This window comes from Pelodiscus sinensis, chromosome 2, assembly GCF_049634645.1.
Source record: "Pelodiscus sinensis isolate JC-2024 chromosome 2, ASM4963464v1, whole genome shotgun sequence".
Classification (NCBI taxonomy): Eukaryota; Metazoa; Chordata; order Testudines; family Trionychidae; genus Pelodiscus; species Pelodiscus sinensis.
The window spans coordinates 89059690-89085148 of NC_134712.1; the positions used below are offsets into that span (position 1 = coordinate 89059690).

Sequence of the window (25459 nt, forward strand, 5' to 3'; positions counted from 1 at the left end):
ATGATTCTATCTAGCTCTTTTTTGAACCCTGTTAAAGTCCTAGTCTTCAAAACATCCTCTGGCAAGGAGTTCCACAGGCTGACTGTGAGCTGAGTGAAGAAAAACTTCCTTTTGTTTGTTTTAAACCTGCTACCTATTAATTTCATTTGGTGACCCCTAGTTCTTATATGATAGGAATAAGTTACTAACTTTTCCTTATACACTTTTTCCATACCATTCATGATTTTATAGACCTCTATCATATCTCCCCTTAGTTTCCTCTTTTCTAAGCTGAAAAGTCCAAGTCTTTTTTAATCTCTTTTCATATGAGACCAGTTCCAAACCCTTAATCTTTTTTGTTGTCCTTTTTGTAAGGGGACTGTTAGCCCCTTACTAGAACTCTGTGGGAGTTTTTTGGTTTGCCAGCTCCCAGTATCAAAAGGGGAAGGGTCCATGAGACTGACAGACCTCAGAGACAATGGAAAGCAGCCAACACTCCAGCTCAGCCTGATCAACAAGTTGAACAGGCCAGTGAGAAAAGCAAGAGGCCAGGACCCATCCTCCCTGTGAGCTGGGATTGTTCAGGGTCTCTCTGAGCAAGGAGAGAACTGAGACACAGCTAAGAGCAGTGCAAGCTGTGTGCAGAAGAAGTCCTGCAGCAACAGAGCCAGACACAGACAGCCCAAGGAGTGCAAGATGTGTGGAGAGACAGTTTTTGCAGCAGCAGAGTCAGACACACAGAGCTCAAGGAGTGCAGACCCTGTGTTAAGCAGCAGACTGGCAGTGCTCAGAGAGCCAAAAGGAACAGAGAAGCAACGCAAGGAGCTAGAGACTGGCCAAGCAGCACAGCCTGCAGCTGGATGTGGTGAGCAGCTGGGAACTGCAAAGTGTGGGGAAGAGGCTCTGGACTGGGAGAGGGGTCTGGCCACTTAGAGCTTGAGGCTGTGGGGTCACTGCCAGAGCAAGTGTGTCCAGCCTGAAGCCCCCTGCAGCACATCCAGGGCCTCTAAGGAAGAGACTGTGAACTGTCCTTACACTCTGCAGACTGCTGTTTTGATGTCCCTGTGCTACAGAGCAGGGCTGTGTGTTCTCATTTAACCAGTCTCATCTTTTTCTTATTCTTTTCTCTTTAATCAGTTGATGTTTAATAAATTGTATTTGCTTTGAACCTGATGAAATAATCACTGCGCCAAGAAATCATACAGTGTAAAGAGAGCACCTCGGAGTGGGGACACCCTAACTCCTGCCCCTACTGACATTAGACTTACTGGTCTGTAATTGCCAGGATCACCTCTAGGGCTCTTTTTAAATATTGGTGTCACGTTAGCTATCTTCCAATCATTAGATACGGAAGCTGATTTAAAGGATAGGTTACATACCCCAGTTAATAGTTCTTCAATTTTACATTTGAGTTCTTTCAGAACTCTTGGGTGAATGCCATCTGGTCCCAGTGACTTGTTACTGTTACGTTTATCAATTTATTCCAAAACTTCCTCTAATGACACCTCAATCTGGGTCAATCCCTCAGATTTGTCACCTAAAAAGAATGGTTCAGGTTTGGGGATCTCCCTAATATCCTGAGCTGTGTATGCATCATTCCAGGACTAGTGCAACTAATGGTCGGCCCCAATGATTGTCAACTTTGGAGTGTGTTTATCAAAACCCTGAGTAGGAAGGCTGGCATCACAAAACAATGTTAGGTTACACTAGGAATGAACAATCATGGTCTCAAGCTGTAGTCTGCCAATCCCTGGGGATTGTCTAAGAGATTACAATTGTTAGAACAGTGGGTTTTGACCTATTCACCCACAGGGGTCTCCAGACCATGTTTGAGATTTCCAAAGGGATCCCCACCTCTGTGCAAAATTTTGTAGGGGTACACCAACTAAAAAAGGTTGAGAACCATTGATTAAGGTCATGGTTACTTTAAAGGCCCTATGTGACCGGAATTTCTAGCTGAGAGCACAGGGGGCAGACAGACCTGGACCTGCCCCAGTTGGGAGATATGCACCCCTCCTACAGCTGTACCCGCTCTACCTGAAGTAGCCATGGAGAGGCACTTCTCACCTGATCCCAAGTTGCTGTGGTGAGAGAGGGCTGGAATAGTTCTCTCCCTAGGTCAGCCTGAATACTGAATTCCTCATCTCCATTCCCACCCCAGAGCAATGATTTAAATGATGCATGTACATTTTCATTTTATTTTCCAAAAAACACCCAAAATTAATAAATTGAGTTAAGAATTCGAACACCACAAAGTAAATCTTCTAGTATTACATCTATATTGCGCTATAGAAAAGAGGCCCAGCTGAGATCAGGGCCTCATTGTGCTACACACTTGACTAAAAGAGACAGTCCTAGCTTCACAGAGTTCATAATCAAATGATCTTCTGTATTTGGAAAGCACTGAGTGCTACTCTATTGTAAATGCAAATGATAAATATATTAAAAACATTTGCATGAGAAATTTAGTTCCGGAAGATATGCAAATCTAATCAGGTAATAGAAACATATCAGGTAACTTTTGTGACCAAACAAAACAGCTGAAATATTAAATACAATGAATAACCTACAGATCAAGATTTTCTCCTTGAACATTTGTTTACCATAGAATTTCACGTGGCAAATATTTCTGAGAAAATAATAATCCTTTCATAGTTAATACATACATAGGAAAAGTTGAAGTACAAAGACAGGCAAATTATTTGTAGTTTGTTTGTGGATTTGTTTGTGAAAAATAAAGTTATACTTCGGGATGACCTACAGATACCAAATTTTGCATAAACAATCCTCCCACTTAAATTAGCAGAATGCACTACTTTGTACACCAGAATATGCTGGGTGAAAGGTTTAAATAATTATTTTTGTTTTTCATTGGAAAAAATTCACGATATGATTAGAGTTCATAAAAAGTATTTGCTAACAATTAAAATCAAGTCACCTATTCAACTATTATTTTAGTGAAAAGACATTTTTTACTGTTATAAATCACAAAATATCTCAAATTAGTTATGAAAAGAGTAATGAAAGATTTACAAGTTTCTGATTCAAATTAACTAGGTATGGTAATTATTCAAGAAAATGAATAATGTTTGAAGTTGAAATCTTATACATTTAAAACTGCTCTTTTACTTCCCTTTTGCAAGCATGTTAATAAAAAATTCTGTTACTTATATTTAATTTGTTGAACTTCCCTATAAGTGTAATCTACACAAAATGACTTTGCCCAGTCAACAACGGGCCTCACCTGCTAGTAAGATATAATTGAGAAAATATGGGTGTTTTCTTTTAAAACTAGTATTAGTTATTTGCTAACACATTTAGGCCCTGACTGAGAAAAAATCCATTGAAATCACCCATTAAAGTCTAAAGGACTTAAGTAACCTCTTAACTGATGGCTTAATCAGGACTTTGATCCTGTGAACCTATTTAACTTTTATAAATACAAACTCCTTGCATAGTTTGTGAATACACCCTCCTCTCAGGATACAAATGTCCATAGTGCCAACTCCAAGTATTTAAAAGTTATAAGTCAGGCACCAAAATAATTAAATTAGCTTTAAAATAATTACATTTTTTAAATTTGGTGTTATTTGCCTAAGGTAGGAGCACTTACAGTTAAAATTTTCACCCTTCACTTCATATCCATAAAGGATTGAAACTTACATTTTAAAAATAAATGATAGCTAAGATTTTCAGCTAATAATCTAATTCCATCAGCTGAGGTTTTAAGAAAAGCTCCAAATATTGAGAGAGAAAAATCACAGGAGTTGGCACTATGTTGGTACTACCACTACAATTGAAATTTACAGCATTGACTACTATAGGTCTTGACCTTTTACAAAAATGAGGCTGTCTCTGGGAATTGCATAACCCATGGGAATGAGCAAAGGTGTCAATGAAGCTCTGATGAACCATTATTCACAGCTCTGATGATGTCACAAAATGTTTCATGACTCTCCAACCCCCTCCTAACAAGCTGGGACTTATGCATTATGGAATGAGATAGACTCTAAAAAGGAAGATGGAAGAGTTCCAAGTATATTCTAGCAGCATACAGTAGACCTTCCTGCCAATAAAGAATAAATCATGACATCTGAAGGGAAGCACAAAACCAGTCTGGTTTCTAGGACGTCGATAGCTGAAGTCAGAGAAAATAAGTGAGGGGTCTGTCTCTCCCTGTATGCTGCACAGCATCAGAGCAGCTGTGCTGTCCTGATCAGTATCACAGGGAAAGAATCCCTAAATGTTGAAATTTGGGCCTTTTCAGCTGCATGGTGTTAAGACACTTTGTTGTTTCAGGTTATTTGCATATCATTTTTCCTTAGATATGAGCTTTACATGGCATTCCGTAAACTCAGTTCTAAATGAAGGAGTTAAGTTGCACGTCACCACTCTCTTTGAAGGATGGTTGCTGGAGAAGGACAATGATGCCTGTAGCACCAAATGATGAAATGGAACTTCATTCTAGCCCTAACACTGTGGTTTTAATCAGAGCAAACAGTGTCTTGTACTTGGTTTATGTTCTCCATGGCTGGAGGTCTTTTCATGCTATAAACTCCACATCACTGAAACCATTGTTCATTGATGCAATCATGAAGAAAAAAGTCACGTATAAACACCGCAGAACATTATTTCCAGCTCAGTGGACCGGCATTGGTTAACAGAATGTAACTTGACAAGTCACGTTTTCAATTCTCAAGCTAAAGGCTTCTACAGAAAATACAGTCCTAACAAAACCACTTGAAAAGTGTACGTCTCTCTCTCTCTCTCTCCGATACAGTTTCCATCATCACCAAAATTGAGAACGCACATATTCAGTGCTGATAATAAATTGGGGATGGCAACCTTTGGTCAATTCCTTATTGTCAAAAATTCTCAGGGGAGAATACATCTGTATTTATTCAGTCATACTGTGATTCTGAAAGATACAAATATTGTAAGACAGTTGTGCTTCGGTGCAAGGTCAGGTGTGCTGATAGCAACTGCTGTTACCTTCATGAGAGCTTCCTAGACTTATGCCCTGGAGTATCATTTGGGACTAACAGGAGAAATAACTCAGCTGTCTATGCAGATTCAGATGGAATTTTGTTTATGGCCTTGCAGATTGGAATGAATAGAGGAAGTATTTCTCTGAAGAAAAGGATGGAAAAACCTTTTAGCATATTGGTTACATGATTTTTCCTTCCAGTCAATTCTACAGGCATTATTGGAGAATACACACACTGGTATGATATGACGAAAAGTGACAAAACAGTAAAAGTAAAGAAATTCTGTAGATATATAACCAGTTATCCAATCATGGTTTCATAATGTTTATGTAGTCGAGTATCTACATGGTAAAAAAAACCCTACTTTCTCTAGGTAATGGCCCAGCTAAAGTCCTACAGGCTATATGCACAGTTGCTGTCATTCATATCATTATAAGACATTGATGTAAGCCTGAAAGGAATCTATTTTGTCTGGCAATAAACTGAGTTTGCAGAGGCACCAAAGGGATCATTTAAAGTTGAATTGCACTAGAAATCCTAGAGAGCCTTATTGCCTGCATATCAATATGAGATTAATTAATCTCTCAATGGTATTACAATAAGTAATGCATGGGAATGAAAAAGAAATGCCCAGAGTGTAGATAGTATAATACTTTATTTTAATTGAATTAATTGGATAGTTTGTCATTTTTCATTATAACTCCATAAGGACTTAAAGTATTTATGATTTCATGTATCTGCAAATGATATTAGTTATCATTCCCGCAAATAATTCAGCTGAGATTTTCGTATATTCGCTGTAGCATATACTAAATAATTAATTAAATTCCCAGTCTCTCTGTCCTTTTGTATACTTTGCCCACTAATGTTAGTGGGAGTTTTATGGATAGTAGGGTACTGTCGTCATCAGAGCCTTAACGTGTCATTTGACAATTTGAGATAATGCTGTGAATTCTTTTGTTATACTTGATGAACTACCTATTGTTAAGAGGTTAAGAGAAATAAATGTGAGTCATTAATCCTGTCACACTAGTTCTTTTTTGTATGGCCACTACAAAAGGTAGCCTCTACACCAAGAAATCTTATAAACTACATATGTAAAGTAATGAGATGGTGTTTGGTACTTATGCTACTCTTGAGAGCTTACAGCCATGCAATTGTACCAATGCAGCTGTGCTGCTGTAAGATCACTAATATAGCTTCTCTAAGATCTCTCCAGTCAACTTCATTAATCCACCTCCATTGAATGGTAGTAGCTGTCCACACTGGTGCTTACATCAGTGTAATTTACCTCATTCATGGCATATTTACACTAAGAAATATTTTTGAAATAACTTATTTTGAAATAATTCCCAAAATAATTTCAAAATATCATGTCCACACTACTGGGAAGCCTTGAAATTACTCTGAGGCAGGCTCCATTAATGTGGAAGCGCTACCTCGACTTAGAGTTCCAGAAAGCACTGGGAAGTAGGTCGTTTGAATTACGCTGGGGAGCAGTTATTTTGAAATAATGCACCAGGGCATCCACACTGCTGCTATTTTGAAATATTTATTTCAAAATTAGCGTTATTCCTTATGGAAATCAGGAGTTATTATTTCAAAATAACCAGCCCATTATTTCAAAATAACGGGCTCGGTAGTGTGGACACTCTGCTTATTGTTTCAAAATAAGGGGAGTTATTTTGAAATAACTCCTTAGTGTAGACCAGGGCTAGAGGTGATTTATTCACATCCCTGAGTAGCATAAGTTATAAAGACATAAGTGGTAAAATAGACATAGGATTAGTTTCCCTGGAATAATTCAGGGAAATTAATGGTTGTCAGACTTTGTCTCAAGCAATAGCCAAGGTTAGTGATATAAATAAAATTAAGCCCTAAGCAGAAGCAGTGCGGTTATAAGAGCCTTTCCTACCTGCTATGAAAAATACATACAGTTTTATAATGGTTTATGCTTTTATTAATTTTTAAGGACCCAGAGCATGGAAAAAGTACTTTTTATATAGCATATATAAATTTAAATAAATTATTTATTTAAATTCATCTCTAAAATCCAGATTCTAGCATCCACACTCACGGGACTACTTGTGGAGTGACAAACTATTCATTGGGATTCATAGTGACAAAAATATGACCCCATATTCACATGCAAAGAATAAGTCTTCCCAGAGAATTAGCTTTATTCAGTAGTCATAAGATATTTCAGTTCATTTTTTTTAGAATATAAAATATTTTAATGTACTTCAAATATTACCTCTCTGTAACTTTCTCAATTCCAAACACAATGGTACGCAGAGGACTATGGGTCAAGCAAGACAGGAGATTAGCATGTACTTTGAAAAGGGCAGCTCCAACTCTCAGGATGATGCCAAGAGATTATAAACCAACTTCCTAGTGTCTGAAGTGGCACTGATGCAAGTCTAGTATCGCAACAACCAGTAACTGGTTTCAAACAAAATTTGCCATATTCACTCCAAATCATCACTACAATTCTTTCCTTCTCTAGTTACTAACAAGGAACTAAAAACAAAATACCAGTTAAAAATTATAACTTCTGACTGGCTAGCTGAAAATTATGTAACTGCACTTAGAATATGTAATGAGAATGTCAATAGTTAGGACTTTAAAGCTTCATAAAATTGATAGATATTGATGCAGTAGTAAACTTAAATGTAAAAGGCTCTGCTCACTTAGTAGGTAGGTATATATTTGTTTTATGTGTTCTCTCTGCAGTGCCTGACGGGTGTGCTGGTTGTACAATATTCATCATAAAGCAATCTAAAAAATATAGGGCAGCAAATAATTAGCAGAAGAGGATGGTTTGACCACCTTTCTACTTATCTGTGGATTTCAGACAGACACAGAGGGAAAAGAACAAACTTACTTTACAAGTATTACAATTAGCAATGGATAAATCACTTTGGATTAAATGATTACATAACTGTTAAACATTCACAATAAAATGAAAAATTATCAAAGTACTTGTTTTTCACATTTTATAATGATACCATTTCCAGAAATTTTTCTGTAAGCCTTGCATTTAAAAAAAATAGAAAATGGACACATGTAAGTGAAAATTTGATTGACATTTGAGAAAACTTAGTTTTACACAACAATGATGCAGACCCGCATATTTTAGATGTGAAAATATCACTCCATTGAAATTTTGCATCTAGTGAACTTTGAGGGTCATGAAATCATGTTAAACAAGAGAGCAAAATGTTCCACAGAAAAAAAAGCACAAATGTTAGATTTTGAATTTTGCAGTCTAAAATAAGCATCTCCAGCCACAAGCCACAATGTAAGTCGCAGTGAAATCAACTCACTAAAGGGTTCAAGTTATGTGATTAATTTGAAAACTTCTGAGGCTCAGTGCTACAATGGACTCAACACTTTGGCTTGATGCAGCAAAACAGCTACCCAAATACTTATCTTTAAGGAGATGAAGAATTTCAGAGCCCTAAGGGTATGTCTACACTACCCCGCTAGTTCGGACTAGTGGGGTAATGTAGGCATACCGCACTTGCAAATGAAGCCCGGGATATGAATTTCCCGGGCTTTATTTGCATAAGCGGGGCGCCGCCATTTTTAAAACCCCGCTCGTTCGAACCCCGTGCAATGCGGCTACACGGGGCACGAACTAGGTAGTTCGAACTAGGCTTCCTAGTTCGAACTACCATTACTCCTCATTCCACGAGGAGTTCGAACGAGCGGGGTTTTAAAAATGGCGGCGCCCCGCTTATGCAAATGAAGCCTGGGAAATTCAAATCCCGGGCTTCATTTGCAAGTGCGATATGCCTACATTACCCTCCTAGTTCGAACTAGGAGGGTAGTGTAGACATACCCTTAGAGAGGAAAGAGAAGCACAAGGCTTGCTCCTTCACCATTTTAGTCAGTGGCCAAACTCCCCCTGAAGAGTATAGGAGTAGACTCACATACAGAGAGCTGAACTGAGTTGGCCAAAAGTCATACAATAGGTCTGTGTTATCCACTCAGCCATGCTGTTAAAACGGTGCTTATGAAGAAGCTATGGTCTTGCGATCATTCAAAATAAGTAGCCAGCAAAGGGGGGAGGGGGGAGGGAGAAGTCCTGGAAAACTGGAAAATTACCATCTGTTTGTAGAAAATGTACGACCTTAAACAGATAGTGTTCAAATACATTATTCACTGAGACTTAGTCACACAGCTCTAGTGAGTATCCTGAATGCTGTATGCGAGGAAGAGGGGGAAGAGGAAGTGTAGATGGAAGATGAAAAAGACAAAGGTAGAGAGGAAATCAAGGCTAAAGTGAAAAACCAGACACCGAGCCCAACTTTCTCAACAAGAGAGACAGAACACAAGCCAGTAGTGAATGAGATACCAATGATTCCACAACCTCCCAGGAAAATTTATTTAGGTGCTTAACAACTCTGCAATTTAGGGAATTTTTCCTAATGTCCAACCTAAACCTCCCATTGCTTCTTTTCCTATCACCAGAGGTTAAGGGAAATATTTCTTTTTACTCTCCTTCTTGCAACAACCTTTTAGATACTTGAAAATTGTTATCATGTTACCTCTTAGTCTTCTCTATTCAAGATGAAACAGACCTAATTCTTTCAATTTTCACTCATAGATCATGCATTTTAGTCCTTTAATCATTTGTGTTGCTCATTTCTGGACTTTGTCCACATCTTTCCTGAAATGTGGCATCTAGAACTAGACACACTACTTCAGCTGAGGCCTAACCAGTGTGGAGTAGAGCAAGAGAAGTACTCCTACTACTGCATACAAGAATGATGTTCATTTTTCTGTTGTTGTTTTTTGCAAAATTGACTCATATTCGGCTTATGATCCACTAGTACTCCAAGATTACTTTGTGCAATACATTTTCCTTGGAAGTCATTTACATCACTTAGGAAACAACAGTTTGCATTTGTCCCTGTTGAATTTAATCCTATTTACTTCAGGACATTACTCCAGATCAAACTACTTGCAACCCCTCCCAGGTTAGTATCATCTGCAAAACTTTATAAGTGTACGTTCTATGCCATTATCACTGATGAAAATATTGAACAGACCCAGACCCAGAACTGATACCTCCAGGGGCGGCCCGTGGCTATAGGCCGACTCGGCCATCACCTAGGTCACTGCCTTCAACGGTGCCCAATGATGAGGTCATGGGGTGCCCAGGGCGACCAATGATGATGCCACCCCATTGATGGCCCATTGACAGCCGTGCAGGCAGGGACGGTGATTGCTCCTTCCACCTGGGACATCAGCTGCTGCAGCCTGCCTCAAGCCACTCCTGGATACCTCCAAGACCCCCTTGATATGGCCTTACAGAAAGGTTTTCTAACCAGTTATGCACCTACCTTACAGTAGCTCCATTTAGGGTAATCATTTTTGCAAGGGAGCCACTCCACAAATTTTGGTACATGGTCATGGACTGGCTCTGGCCCCCCCAGAAGGGATGGGGCCTCAGGCAGAGGGGATGAAGCTGGAGCTCCAGAGAGAAAGAGAGAGATAGAGTGTGTGTGTGAGTGTGAGAGAAAGAGAGACTTTGTTCGTGAGAAACAGACTTTGTGACAGAGTGTGTGTGTGTGGCACAGAGACTGGGAAAGTGTGTATGTGACAGTGGTCGTGTGTGGCACAGACTGGGTGTGTGCTGACTGCTGCTGGCTAAGTTTCTGGGAGAAGCCGAGCTCTGTGTCTTTATGGGAAATCTGTCCTGCTCTGTTGTCTCCCCACCCTGGTTCTGCTATCCTCTGAATCACATGCTTCAGATTGTAGTAGCTCTAATGACTGCGTCTCTGTCTATAACCTCTGCTCTGCAGAGATGGGGTACAGAGGCAGGAGGACACTCTGACTTCAGCACTCCCCTCTCTCCTCTACCCCCCTTCACAGCTAGCAGGAAAATCTTGGAAGCAGTTTGGTTGCAGGGTGGAGCAAGGTGGGGGGAGGGCATCTGAACACATGTACCTCTGCTAATCACCTGGTCTGGAGAGCAATGCTTAGTGGGCTGGATACAAGCTCTGAGCCTGAGTTTGCCCACTCTGATCTAGGTTGTATTTCCCTAATTGGTTTATGAGAATGTCAGACGAGAAAAGATAGTAAATGATGCTTGTTACCCTGTGAAAGAAAGCTATTAAATTGGTTTGACACAATTTGTTCTTGAGAAATCTGCACTGACTCTTACTTATCACATTATTCTCTTCTAGGTGTTTGCAAATAGATTGCATAATTATTTGCTCCATTATCTTTCCAGGTACTTTGAAATTAAGATGACTGGTATGAAATTCCTCCAGTTGTCCTTATTTTACTTTTTTATTGATGGGCACTGTATTTGCCTTTTTCCAGGCTTCTGGAATGTCGCCCATCTTCCTTGACTTTTCAAAGATAATCAGTAATGGCTTAAATATTTCTTCAGACAGGTCCTAGAGTATTATAAGTTGGATTTCAACAGCCCCTAAATGATTTGAAAAGATTTAACTTATCTAAGTAATTTTAAACTTGTTCTCCTCCTAATAGTTGAGGCTCCAACTATGACCCACACTCAACAGTTAAAAGAATTTTTGAAAAAAACAACCACCACTGTGGAGCACACAAAACTAATACAAATTGTTCTCTAGTGAATTGTCCCTATGCAACTCAGATGAGGTCAGAGAAGTTGTGTAACCCCACAGAATGTGAACATAGGCTGTGTCCTTGCTATGATCTATAGGTGAGACTCCACTGCTGATGTACACACTTAAGTAAGCTCTTATCAAACTAGTGAGAGTCTAGATAGCAAATGTAGCCATGGCAGTTGGAGTCATGACTCAGCCATGTCTTCACTGGCACTAATGTACACTAGCTTGATGAGAGCTATCATGAGTACACGTAAATGAACAGTAGTATCAAACCCAGATCTCATAGCATAGATGCAGGGTAGACATAGCCTAGTGAAAGACTGATCAATGATGAAGCTTTGCAAGCTTATATGACATACCCTTTCATCTATGTGTTGTATGAATCCATGATGGTATAAGATTCCAAAAAGATATGAAAATGGTATCACTGTATTAGAAATTTATTATAAAATCCTGATTGCTTTGCTCACACCAGACGTCCTGCTGACTTTAGCAGCACTACTTGCATGAGAGCACTTTACTCAATTTTTCCCTGTAAGTGTCTAATGTGTAATTTGGGATTTAGATTTTTTTCCTTTTGGATTCAGTTGTTATAGAGAGTAGCATCCTGCAGTTTTCTAAGGGTATGTCTATAGAGCCTGCTGAGGGAGAAGAGGCTACTTTTCTCTCTCCTTTTGTCTGTAATGAAACATTATCTTTATGAAGTCTCCAGATTTTATGTTAAGGAAATTAAGATGGCAAATGATATTTTCCATTTTGCACAGTCGTGTTGCTTTATAATTGTTTTTGGCTTCAGTTCAGATAGTACTTGAAAAAAATCAATACATTTTATCACTTTTTAGTGTTTAAAAATATGATCTATTAGTGGCTCTGCTCATTTGGACAAGATTTTATTGTTTCCTTCCCCTCACCAACCATCTCAGCTATATCTTAAGACATTCCTAGTGAGGTTATAGTTTATTAAATAAAACTCATCTACTTGGAAGTCAGAACCTAGAATTTTAAAAGGATGCTTACAGAAGTCCACATGCATTTGCATCAAACACCCACATCTAACCAGAGTTGCTCTAATGTGTTCGATGTTTTGCATGATCAATTTCAGTATACACAAATGTCCACACACATTGGAATTTCCATACAGGATCAGACTCCTAGATCTTTCATGTCAGGATGATTTTTTAATTTGAAAACAAATCAAAGGATTCTCTCAGTGATACCTGGTTAAACTAGGGGTGATGTCACATAACTAATACTTGGATAACAGTATTCAGGGCAGATGGAACATGGGGAACTGAAATTCCGATTCTCTCACTCTTACAATCCCAGAATACCTTCACTGAAGCCTGTAGAAGTAACTGATGAAAAGCTGGTGTAAATTGAAAGGAGATTAAGGAACAGAATGATCAAAAACACCATGTCCATGCAGGCCAAATTAAAGCACAGACATTATAGGCCTCTGCTTATGACCTCATGCCCTTGAGCGTAACACTTTGTGGGCTATGTAACCAGGCGCCTTTCTGCCACTCTGAGTCTACACCCAGGCTACGTCTACACTGCAGGCTTCTTGCACAAGAATTGTTTTGTGTAAGAGTTCTTGCGCAAAAGCGCGTCCACACTGCCATGTGCTTCTACGCAAGAGCATCCATGGCAGTTTGGATGCTCTCTTGTGCAAGAAAGCTCTGATGGCCATTTTAGCCATAGGTATTTCTTGAGCAAGAAACCCCTGTTGCCCATCCACACTGCCTTCTTGCGCAGGAGGGCTTATTGCTTAGGGGGAGAGGAATAACTCTTGCGCAAGAAGCCATCTGTTCCAACGCTTAAATGTAAATTTACTTGCGCAAGAATGCACATGCAGGGTAGACACGCCGGAAGTTTTTGTGTAAGAACGGCTGTTCTTGCGCAAGAAGCCTGCAGTGTAGATATAGCCCTGGTGTCTATTATAGGGTGGAGGAGGTATGTGTTGTACCCAAAGCAGGGATGCAGCACAAGTACCATAATCTTGATCTTAAACTTTACTTCTACTTCTGCAAAAAGTGAATTAAAAAAAATACCCTTACTTACCTCACAAGGGTTTTGTGAGGATTCAATATTTGTAAAGAACTTTGAAGATGAAAGAACTATATAAGTGTTAAGTAGGCTTCTAATTTTACTCTCTTCATGTTATCTACAAGGGAATTTTCCTTTCAGGTTTATTTTCCTTTTTTCTTCCCTTAATTTTATTTCTCTTCCCTACATCTATTTTCCTTTTAGCTTCATTTATAGCATAAAAAGTGATCTCTAATTTTCTTCGAGTCAAACTTGTGAGCATATTTATTGATGTTTTCTAGATCATTTTTTATTACTGATTCAGATTTATGACTAAAACAGCTGCCCCATTTCTTTTGTTTCCCTGTGAAAGAGCTCCTTGCATTTAGCCATGAGACCAGTAGGAGAAAGGAGCATAGCAAAATAGTGGACTACAACATGCTGTTGAAGCCAAAAAAAGAATTTTTGCTTAAAAACAGACAGCATGATACGGTCTGTTGTTTTGTTCCATGTTATTACTAAAGCAGTTTTCCCCAAAATACATCCTAATTCATTATGGTCACTAAACTGTGATTCTGAAACACTAAGATATGGAATTAGAGAGAGAAGTTAGGCTAATTAAATTGGCCAGGACACTTCAGGAAAGCATTTTGGGCCAATTTAATTGGTAGTGGATGAGGGAAAATTCAGGAACAATTCTGTGAAATGCTGTTGTAATTATGTGTAAGGAGAAATGTTGCCCTTATTTTCAAATTTCTTAATTAGGAAAATGAAGCAGCAGCATTAATAACCTTTGTAGTCCACAAATATGGAAATGTTGGATAAAGTTTGTTTCATCAAATTTTATGTTAATTAGTCAATTACAGGAAAGTCTATATACATTACTTTATACTCCCCTCCCCCAGTGCTGTTCTTAGGATTTATGGGCCCTATGCAATACCATTAAACTTGTGCCCCTATGTTTGATGGCAGCTGGGGAAGATGACGATTTTTTAGAGATCTGATTTTATAATCTTCAGCAACACACTAATGACATATTTTGAAAACAAATTTTAAACTAAAGCCAGAAACTGATAGTATGTACGTGGGGGTTGGCAAATGCCGATTAAATGGCTTCATTACCACTTGAATGGCTCTTTCACAGGTTCAGTGTTCTGTTAGTAGGTCTGTCAGGCTTTTTCACTTTTTAAGTTAACTAGATTCTTTCTGAAGGAAGCAGAGCCACAGAACAGGAACAGGAATAGATGGGTGGCCATTAAGACCCAGTGCCAAATTTTTGGGCGACCTATGCAACTACATATTCTGCGTATGGCTAAGGATGGATCTGGCCTCTCCTCTCCAGATCTATGAACAAAGAAACAAAGAAAGAGGTGGAAGAAGAAACAAGAAAGATAAACATAAGTGGGAGGCATGCAAATATTCCAAGAAACAAAAGTAGCCAGAGGATTAGGGATGGGACTGACTTGTACTCTCCAACTTGAAAAGCAAGCATTTCTCTTTATTATCCAAGTGATGTGTGTGCGTTTGTACGCGCATGTGAGTGTGCACACTTCATTTTACCACACACACACAATCCAAAATGGTCAAATAACAGAAAACTTATGAGTCAGGAAGAATACTAGAAACAATTTTATATCTTCAAAAGCGGCGAAGAGTCCTGTGGCACCTTATAGACTAACCGAAGTGTTGGAGCATAAGCTTTCGTGGGCAAAGACCCACTTCATTAGATGCATGTAGTGGAAATTTCCAGAGGCAGGTGTAAATATGCAGGCCAGAATCAGGCTAGAGATGACGAAGTGGATCCAATCAGAGAGGATGAGGCCCACTTCTAGTAGCTGATCTGGAGGTGTGACTACCAAGAGAGGAAAAGCTGCTTTTGTAGGTAGCTAGCCATTCACAGTCTTTGTTTAATCCTGAGTTGATTGTGTCAATTTTATACCTTATAATTCAAAAGTACCTTTACAGGTTTCATGTAGTATTAGCTCTGTCTGCCTACCCATGTAGCATCCAATCCAATACTAACCTAATAAAACTGTTATATTTCGAGAGTCAAAGGCTTAATCTCTTTAGTTTGTGTCCATGCTGGTAAAAAACCTACTGCTGACAATGTATATCCATAACTGGTAAGCTAAACTAGATCTGAATATAGTTTAGTTACAAGTGTAACCAAGGACAAAATATATTCATCACAGTTTCTGAAACCATGTGTTTTTAACATCTTTAATAATTATTCTCAGTGGCTTCAAATGAATACTCAAGAAGCTTAGCTTGAAACAATAACAGTAATATGGCAGTGAGCAAAGATAAAAGAATATTATAGATGCTAGAGTGTGAGAAACAGGCCATATGTTCCCCCAAAAGCTAAGGAAAACTTGCAACATTATGTGACTGCTATAATTAAGGGATACTGCATGGTGTAAAAGGAATGAAGGACCATTTATTCTCTCATTTTTAACAACTAAAAATACATCTAGTTTATTCCAACATAAAATCAGGCTATAGAGACTCAAATGTGAACCATCAGACCCAAATTCAGAACAGGAGCAATTAACCAGGTAGCTCACACACCAGACTATACCTATCATATGACAACATGCAATAATTTGAGTAGAACTTCTTAATTAACCCAAATATTCCTAAAATGTGAGTATTGTACAGTACTGTTAAGATTTATTTAAACAAATCAACAGCTTTGCTTCCTAATTTTGTATTAAGCTGAGCAAAGAAATGAATATGGTAGGCTTGATTCTTAGGACAGTTACAACAACTTCAGACCCTTGAATTCCATGAAGCACTCCTCATTTTTAAGGCTTGTTCCTGTGAAGTAGTGAGGGGGTGTCATGGAAGATCATGACCATCTTTCTGGAATTACTTTGTGCTCGTGTTCTAGAAGTAAGTCTAAAATAATGGTAAAAATGGGTGTTCTGTTAAAGGGGGAAGTTAAAATGGGGGTTGAATTCCAAATTATACTACTGGGGGCTCTCATCTTGGCCTCTATATGACAGACCAGTATGAAAATGTGTTAGTGGATGGTGACAATGAAATAATTGTAATAGAGGTCCTAGACAAGACAGAGTGAGACCAGTGATTGTAAGGAGAGACAAAGAGGCCCTTGATCCTGACTAGGGTACTATATTTTGCTAAACTGTATGTTAGAAGACCTCCACCCATTAAGGAATTTCAGTCTGAATTGAGAGATTTGTAAGAGTTCTGTGCAGAACACAGATCCCTTCTCAGTCAAGTTAGAAAAAGAGATCAATTCTTCACTATGTATTGAGCACAGCTTGGGTACAGCTGAAGGGTGGGGGCTGAAAATGATCCTACTGTGACTCCCTAATTTTACTCTCTATAGCCCTAGTGTAACTTGTGGCTGACGGGAGCATCTTAAAGTCTTGATCCTGGAGAAGACCATGCACTATCAGAGAATCAAAGCAGAATTTTACTCTTTTCTCCCTTCATTCTCATCCCATCTGCTTCCTCCTGTCATTGACCTGTCTCTTGCTCCTCCTCCAAGCCTCATGCTGGGCAACTCCAGCAGAGCAAGCAGTGGGTGGCAGAATCAATGAAAGAAGCAACAGAGCTGCTTGTCAGCTTTACTCTGATTTGAGATTCCTGATACAGAGGACAGGACACAGGTTTTCATGGGGTTTTGCAGTACAAAATTAACTTACCAGAATGGAGAATCTGGCCTCAATTCTTTTAAAAAAATATTAACCTAAACGTTTTATTTGAAAATCTTCCATTTTCTTTTGGACCCAGTGGAAAAAAAGCTGAATGGGTATGTTCCAAACTTGCAAAAACATCACTTTGGAGCCATTTGTGCCACGTTTCATTTTAAAGTCTGAATTATAAACTCCTGAAAATAGGGGATTATTATGGAAAGGATGACACAACCTTGACTATAATGTTATCAAAGTGATGTTATAATGTCAGTGCCGTGATTGAAAAGAAAAATTGTTTTAAAAAAATGTTTCTAAACTCAGTTTGAAAACTACACTACCTGTGTATCCTGTTAATAAAAATACACTGCCTTTATTTTAGTGGGACATTTTGATAGCATATTGAAGACAAATACTCACACAATGCTGCATCATGCAGCCTTTTAAATGTAGGTTTTTATGCACTATAGGCTTAGGAAATTTTTTTGAAGGGACATCAGCAATATCAAAAATTCAACAAAGAGAAAAACAAAAGTCATTATTTAAAATGTTCACAAATCTTTTCTGAACAACATGTTATATTTCTTGGTATGTGTCCATTAAAATTATATAATAGGATTCTGATGTAAAGGTACTTTCAGATGTATAGTGACTCACATTATATTTTAATACATTATAATAGAGACTGCTAATTATGATTACATGATATGAAACTGGCTTTTAATCTGGGATATAAAGGGGATCTAAAGCTTTAAAGCATTTATAGGGGAAAAATATCATAAAAAGCTTTGCAAGGTACAAGCTCATAAACTGTTGTAGGCAAATAAACATTTCTACATGCCAGCCTCCTCAAACTGTACTCATAGAAAGTTCCCTTTTTTGAAAAGTGCATTATCCGTACACACAGATTTGGATATAAAATATGACTCAAATGCAATAGTAAGTGGTTGGGACATCTTTGGAAGGAGACTTCTTACAGCACATTGTCATAAGTACATAAATATCAATTAATACATAGCAATCTAATTCCTATCTGATTTATGACTGCTGACATTTTTTGAACTCAGGAACTAAGAGGCAATAAAAATTGTCACAGTGGCTAAAATGCTTAGTGTTAATTTTGAGTTTCTTCCTTGGGCTCATGCTTTTCCTCAGTTATGTGTCTAATTTCCTTGGATAACGTTCTACTGATGTTAACATCCATAGTAGATTCACTTTATTTCCCTGCTGTCTGCTAGGACTTATATGGTGTAATGAAAGCATTTATTTTATAGTGCCCATAGAGACCAGCTTTCAATTGACCCACTACTCTAAACTTTATTAGAGCTTAAAGAATAAATGAGTATAACACAGAAATCCTAATTCTTTTCTGCACTCTAGTTTATTGTAAATTCATGTTCAATTGAGAGATAGATAGATTGTCATAATTTGTGGCTTGTACAAGAAAAGAAATGTTTTGAGAACATTCCGTTTCTCCTCATTTAGAGGCAGACTGTGATCTAGAGGAGTGAAGTTATATCTAAACTACAAAGCCTAGCCCAGTAGAGGCCCTAGTGTAGATGCAACAAACCGTGGCAGAAGGAGTTTTACTGAGGGCATAGGAACATAACCTCCCTGAATGACAATGATGACAAAAGTTTAATTTTTTCAAAAATTTAAAATCACTTCTTGACTAGCCCAGTGCGATTTGTAATAGCTGAGATATAACCCCCACTCCCTGCTCAAATGGGTGTATAATGGAAACAGTGAGAACACCTTAATTATAGGGCACCACTATAAAATCTATTTTCATGGAAGAATTAAAGTGCAGTTCTCCTTTTTAAGTGGCCTTTCGTCACACAGAAAAGTGCAATTAGGAATTGCATCTTGGCAGGTAAGAAGCAAACAACTCTCTTCAGTTCCAGCTCTCCCAGTTGTTGGGGAGCAGATTATTTGTTGCTATAGTATTTTCTCCTCTTGTTTTTACAGAGGTCAAGTGCTTGGATATAGTTCAGCTACCAGAAAAATCACAGGTTGATAGGACCAGAAGCTCTCTCAGATTTCAACATGCTTGAAAGTGATGTAAACACACAGTACCATGGAAAATGTTTCAGTCCTGCAGGGTTTTTGTGCTAGCGTCTTCATTTAACAATGATCTGTTTGCTTATTTTGTACTTATGTAATATGCAGTCCATTGCAACATCCTTTTTATACTGTCAAAGGTGTTAGGATTGTGGGGGGAGAGCTTTGATCCAAAGGCAATCACAGATTTCATTAATGCCAATGGGCATTCTCTAGTCACGGCTTCGTCTAGACTGCAGGCTTCTTTTGGAAGAAGCTTTTCTGGAAGAGATCTTCTGAAAAAGCTTCTTCCAGAAGAGAGCATCCACACTGCCAAAGGGCATTGAAAAAGTGATCTGCTTTTTTGAAAGATAGCATTCACACTGAATGGACGCTATCTCGCATTTAAGCTGTGATTACTATGGACGGAGTGGCCACCAGGGCACCTGTGCTTTTTCCTTTTTCCTCTTCTTTTGAAAAAACTCCCTCTTCCCCATCCACTCTCCTTTTTCTGAAAGAGCTCTTTTGGAAAACTCCCTTGTAGAAAGAGTTTTACCAATGTTAGGAAAACTCCTCTGTTTTGAAAGAACGCGATTGCAGTGTGGACGTAAGTGAAGTTTTTTCAGAAAAACTGATGTTTTTCTGAAAAACTGTAGTGTAGACATAGCCTCTGTCAGGCTCAGTGGTAGGAGCAATGAAACTCTTTATGTAGTGGAACAGTTGCAGACGATAGAGACTACTCCTGGAGCCATATTGCCATACATGAGCAAAGCTAACCCAGCTAGAACAGGGCATTTCTCTTCAGGGCCTGAAGACTGAACTGCTGCCTGTGTGTGCTGGAAGAAGAAAGCCTAGGGAAGGAGGCATGAGCATGACCTTGGGAAGAAGAAAGATGGAGCTTCTTAGGTAAGTCTTCACTGGAACAACACTATTGGAGAATTTCAAACAGGAAATCTGCCCGCTCTTTGTATCAGAAAAACAGGACTTCATGTACCTGGCTCTGTATCACTGATTGCTCATCCTCATGAAAGCAAGACCCCAAGTATTGACTGTTTACCCTGTCCAGTAGATAGGACACTAGCCTCAAAGACCTGGATACAATCCCCAGCTCTGCCACAGACTTCCAGTGTGACCAGACCAGTCACTTAGCTTCTCTGTTTCAGATTGTAAGATACAGATAACACTTCCTGAACTCAGAGGCATGTTGCCAGGCTAACTACATTAAGAGGTTCCTGGGTATTATAGTGAAGGGAGTCCAAGAAATATCTCCAGATGCTTTTCCAAGGAAACATTCCCCTTTTAGCTGGACCAAAGCCACATATTCAGATTAGAACCGAACCTTAAATTATGCTTTGATGCAAGGTTTTGCTTTGGCTCCAACTTTTCTGCATAGTGTTAGGTAGCATTTTATCCTCACTTTGAATGGCTTTAAATGATTTACAGGAAGTGGAGGGCAACAGAGAAACAAGCCGAACATCTCGGGCCTTCAATTACCCCATGTGTGGAATGGGGATAATTGATATTCACCCCTTCTTTGTCCTCCTTTTACACCATTATTTCCTGTCACACATCACCTCCACATTGAATTTTCTTAGGAGTACTATTCTGCCCAGGAGTGGAAAAAAAAAATTACAGGGAACATTATGTTTGACCTGTCCTCTTCATAATTTACCACTTCCCCCATCTGTGTGTCATCTGCAAAAATTTTTAGCAATGATTTTGTACTGTCTTCCAAGTCATTTATATAAGTGCTAAATAACATAGGGCCTAGAACAGCATTTATGATACTTCTAGATTGACACCTGATTCAACTTGTAGGTTTCGAATTTACGGTACTCAGCCCTGCAACGGAGTAGATTGTGGTTACAACTTTCCAGCTTACAACTGTAAGGAACCAACTGTGTTTTAAATTCAAGGATTCCCTGTATTTAATTTGTGCCATGTAATTTTTGTATCACCCCAGTTTCTCATTCAAAATATTGTCCCATACAAAGTCAGATGTCTCACAAAAAATCTAAGTTTCGTACATCTGTGCTATCACCTTTATCAACCAAATTAACAATCTCCTCCATCATTAGACAGCATCTATCTCCATACACCAATATTGACCTTCCTTTAACTATTTATTAATTGGTTCCCATATCAGCTGCTCCATTATTTTGCACAAGATTGGTGTCAAGATGAAAGTCTTATAATTATCCATATGGTCATCTCTACCCTTCTTAAATATTGGCACAATATTATGTTTCTTCTAGTCCCTTGGAACTTCCACAGTGTTGCAGGTATTACTAAAATCAATGTTAATCAACTAGTGAGCTCTTCCAACATCTCTTTGAAAATCTCTTGATGCAAGTTAGCTGTACCTGCTTATTTTAGTGTTTAGCTTTAGTTTTGACAGTTTAACGTCCTCCTAAATTACTGTTGGAATGAAAATATTTTATAATTGTATTTTATGAATATATCCTCTCTTTTTCCAAATATAGAACTGCAATATTTATTGATTTCTTCTGCATTTATTATTGACAATTCTACAATTTCCATCTAGTAATGGAACAATACTGCTGTTAGGGTTCTATTAGTTTGCAGTATATTATTTTTCATTGTGCTTAACTCTACTGATTGTAGATATATATTTGTGTCCTTTTGCTTTCCTCGTCAGGTTTTGACAGTTCTTTCCTTCTAATTTATCTTATGTTATTACCTTTCTCTTTTCCACTTCTGATTTATTAGTGAGTTTTTAGTGGCTTTCCCTGTAAGCCTATATACGTTTTTAGCAAAAGTAGCCTTCCTTCCTGCAGCTTTTGGGACACCTTAAAAAAAGGAAAATTTATCATTCAGATATTTCTGTTTTAGGTACTCTCTTCCAGCAGATTTGGCTTACTTTAGTTTTTTAATTTTTGAAATTGGTCTTTTTAAAGCATGAGTGTTACAATCTGGGATTTTTTGTGAAACAAAGTAAGTGCAAACAACTTAGCAGCCATTAAATTTTAATTCTGTGATCAGTTAAGATCAGTTATAATAAAGAATTCTATGTTGGATTTGACACTTTTTGAAATTTTCATTTAGAATTTCTAAAAATTCCAAGGACATTTTAGTACTAGATTCACGAGGACTCAGCATATGTTGCTCAATTCAAGTCACCCAATATAATAATACATATTATAGATAGATGCTTAAAGAGACAGTCATCTTGTTGCCTCATGTGCTTTGGTGGCCTGTACAGAGATGAATTAGTACCCACCCTATATTTGTTAGAACACTGATCAATAAGCATTCAAACCATTTGTTTGTCAGTGACTTGAAATGGGTAATGGCATTTTTGAGAGAGTGCAGTTTTCCCTCTACTTTTTGTCCACTGGATCCTATCTACCTAAGGTTATTTCTATTCTTAAAATGCTACAGCTGGAGCAGTGCAACTATGCCACATCAGCAGTTCAGTGTAGATGCTTACAAATAGAATAGTCTGGATTACTTTGGATACTGGGTGCAAGCAAACAATGTGTATTTCAATAGGACTAAATATAAGGTCACACGTCCAGGAACAAAAAAAATGTAGGCCAGGCTTACAAGATGGCTTCTGTTTCCTGCAAACTTAGTTAAGTATCAAGCCAGGTCTGTTTCACTCAATAGTCACTTAGACACACTTTGATAGAAGAATCTCCGGACCACTCGGTCTTACAAATTCTGATAGTCACAACAAACAGGAAGCTCCTGACCACACAGTGGAGTTGATTATTATTTCCATTGAGCCCCTACGGGGGGCTGTGATAGTACCTAGATCTTATAAAACTACAGGATCCACCCAGCTAGAAGTTCCACCAGTGTGGACTAGCCAGGGCATCATGTTCCCCTTCTTGGTAACTCTGTTTATAGGGATTGTCAGCAGGAGAGGCGGGCATGGTCAGAGTGCTGCTGCACATCAGCTATAGTTGGCTGAAACAATAGCCCTGAAGGAAGAAGAATAAGCAATTGATATTATTTAGAGCAACCCTCTCGTTGCATCAAGTACACCCGGGCTGATATAGAGTTCCCAAAGTCCATCTTGACCACACTTATATTGGGTGCAGTTCAAAATGTCATCTGTTTTCTTTACTGATGTTAGATCTGTTTTCTCTATTGACAGAGTGAAACAAAGACTGTTTAGGTTATTTTTGTTTTTTAAATATCTATATGTTGTACTGTTAGCTTAATTAAAACATTTCCCCAGTATCGGCAATTTAAACGATCTCTTAGAATTCTATGAAAATTGAAAGAACCTACTGAAATTTATTGTGGTTTGCTTGGAGTTAATATGTAATTCAACATGCAATGGAGCATGTATGGTTTTCCCAAGCAACATCTTATGGAGTTGATCAGCTGGAAGTGAGTTGAGACAAAATTCATACCCATAAATGGTAGAAAAGTGTAAAGAACCTTCTGTTTCATGAGCTGATTCCTTCTTTAGACTCACTAATTTTAATATCTACTGTATGTGTAAATGTGATGGTCATCTATGCTGAGACTTACAGTCAAGATTGTCTATAAGCTTTTAAAATTGTTAATCACATGCAAAGCAACTATGTTAGTGAATCCTTTAGCTGTGAAACTGTAAAAACAGCATTGGACTATTTTTTTCCTCTGTGCCTTTTAAAAAAGCCTTTTATTTTGCTTGTTGAAGTAACTCTTCCTGATAATCTTGGAGTACATTCAGATATCAATAATGTACAGTGATTTATATTTTTGCTAGTAAGTTCAGACATAAGGTAAGCCTGTGGCAGATTAACCTAACTGATCACCAAGGTGGAAGGTTAACAAGGGCTATAAACTAGGCAAATGTTTAGATGTGATTAAAGTGAGTTTTCTAGGGGAAACTGTACCATACGGACATTAGTACCCTTTTAAAAAGCCTCTGCCTCTTCTTCACTGTCAGGTAGGCAAAATGCCCTCTAAATATCCATATGTTTTGGATGAGTTCCAGACTGGCTGAATTCACAGCTTTGGTTCATCTCTAGTTACTGCAGTAAGGTGATGTATGGTAATGGAAATTTCACTGAGGAATGGCAATTTAAAGCAACAGAAAATAATGGTAAAAATATTTGGCTATATTTCTCATTACCATGAAGAATTGCAACTTGAGATTTCATGACATGAAAAAGCTGCTTACTCATCTCCTTTGATGAGATCTGAGATATTTATAGAAAAAGGAGTAATCAAAGGCGGACAGATTCTATCTGGTGTTTCTTCAGGTGCCTAGTGGAGTGAACAGAAGCAAGGAGCCTTTCCTCCTCCATCCCTGCTACACAGAGTGTATGTGTTGCCATGGAAAGGGAGAATAAGGAATTGGCCCAAAGCTTTGCCCCCTCCCATACAGACTTGCAGTAGTCATCACGGGTTGGCTGCCTGCATGTTGTCCCTTACTCAGCCATCCTTAGACTCCGGCTCGTGACCCTGTTTTAATGGTATTCCCAGGGATGGTATTAGACTTGCTTTGGCCTAGGATTAAAACAAGAGCCCAAGCACCAAGTGGCTTCAGCCTTGGGTGGTGAGGCTCTGGTTACAGGCCCTTGGGCTTTTTGCTCCCTGCCTAGAGCAATGGAGCTCAAGTGGGCTCAGGATTTGGTCCCTCCTGCTGGGGTCCTGGAGTAATTTTTGTTGTCAGATGTGTGTGGGGGGAGGGAGGAGTGTCTCAAGTTTGAGAACTCATGATCTAGTCCAGAGCCCATAAGACTTGAACCCAAAGTTCTGGAATGTTCAGATGTTTCTAATGGCTATGTTTGAAAGACAGGCACTAACTGAATCCACCTGCAGTGTCCTAACATTGGTAGCATGTCTCTCAAGGGCAACAATCACCTGACTGAAGGTCTTAGTATAAACCAAAACCATATTTCAAGAAACTTGGGTGATGCTATGGCACAAGTGTCCATAATCGAGCTTTTACACCTTCCTCTGAAACACTGGGTACTGGCCATTGCTGGAGAATCTGGAATGGCCAGTGGTCTACTCCCATATGGCATTACCAGTGTTACCATAAGAACACTCAAAGGTGCAACTTTTTTAATGTAGATGAATTTCACGGCATATTAATCCCAAATCCTGGAAGTGAATGAGTTTCACGTGCCCTGGGGGATCTTTGGGTTCAAGGGAGGAAGAAGTGATTCCTAACCAACAGCTTCAGCTCTTC

The 25459-nt window shown here is 38.6% G+C and overlaps 1 long non-coding RNA gene across 2 annotated transcripts in view; it reads left to right on the forward strand.

Moving 5' to 3' along the window:
- The window catches only part of LOC112545266 (uncharacterized), a 73928-nt gene that overhangs the window by 1745 nt on the left and 46724 nt on the right, over window positions 1–25459 (forward strand). Inside the window, exon 1 of one of the 2 annotated variants that reach the window (XR_003088732.2) lies at window positions 25053–25138. The exons of the other annotated variant lie outside the window; for it this stretch is intronic. This is a non-coding gene — a long non-coding RNA (uncharacterized LOC112545266). Of the gene's footprint in view, window positions 1–25052; window positions 25139–25459 lie in introns of those variants that run through there. 2 annotated transcript variants of the gene reach the window in all.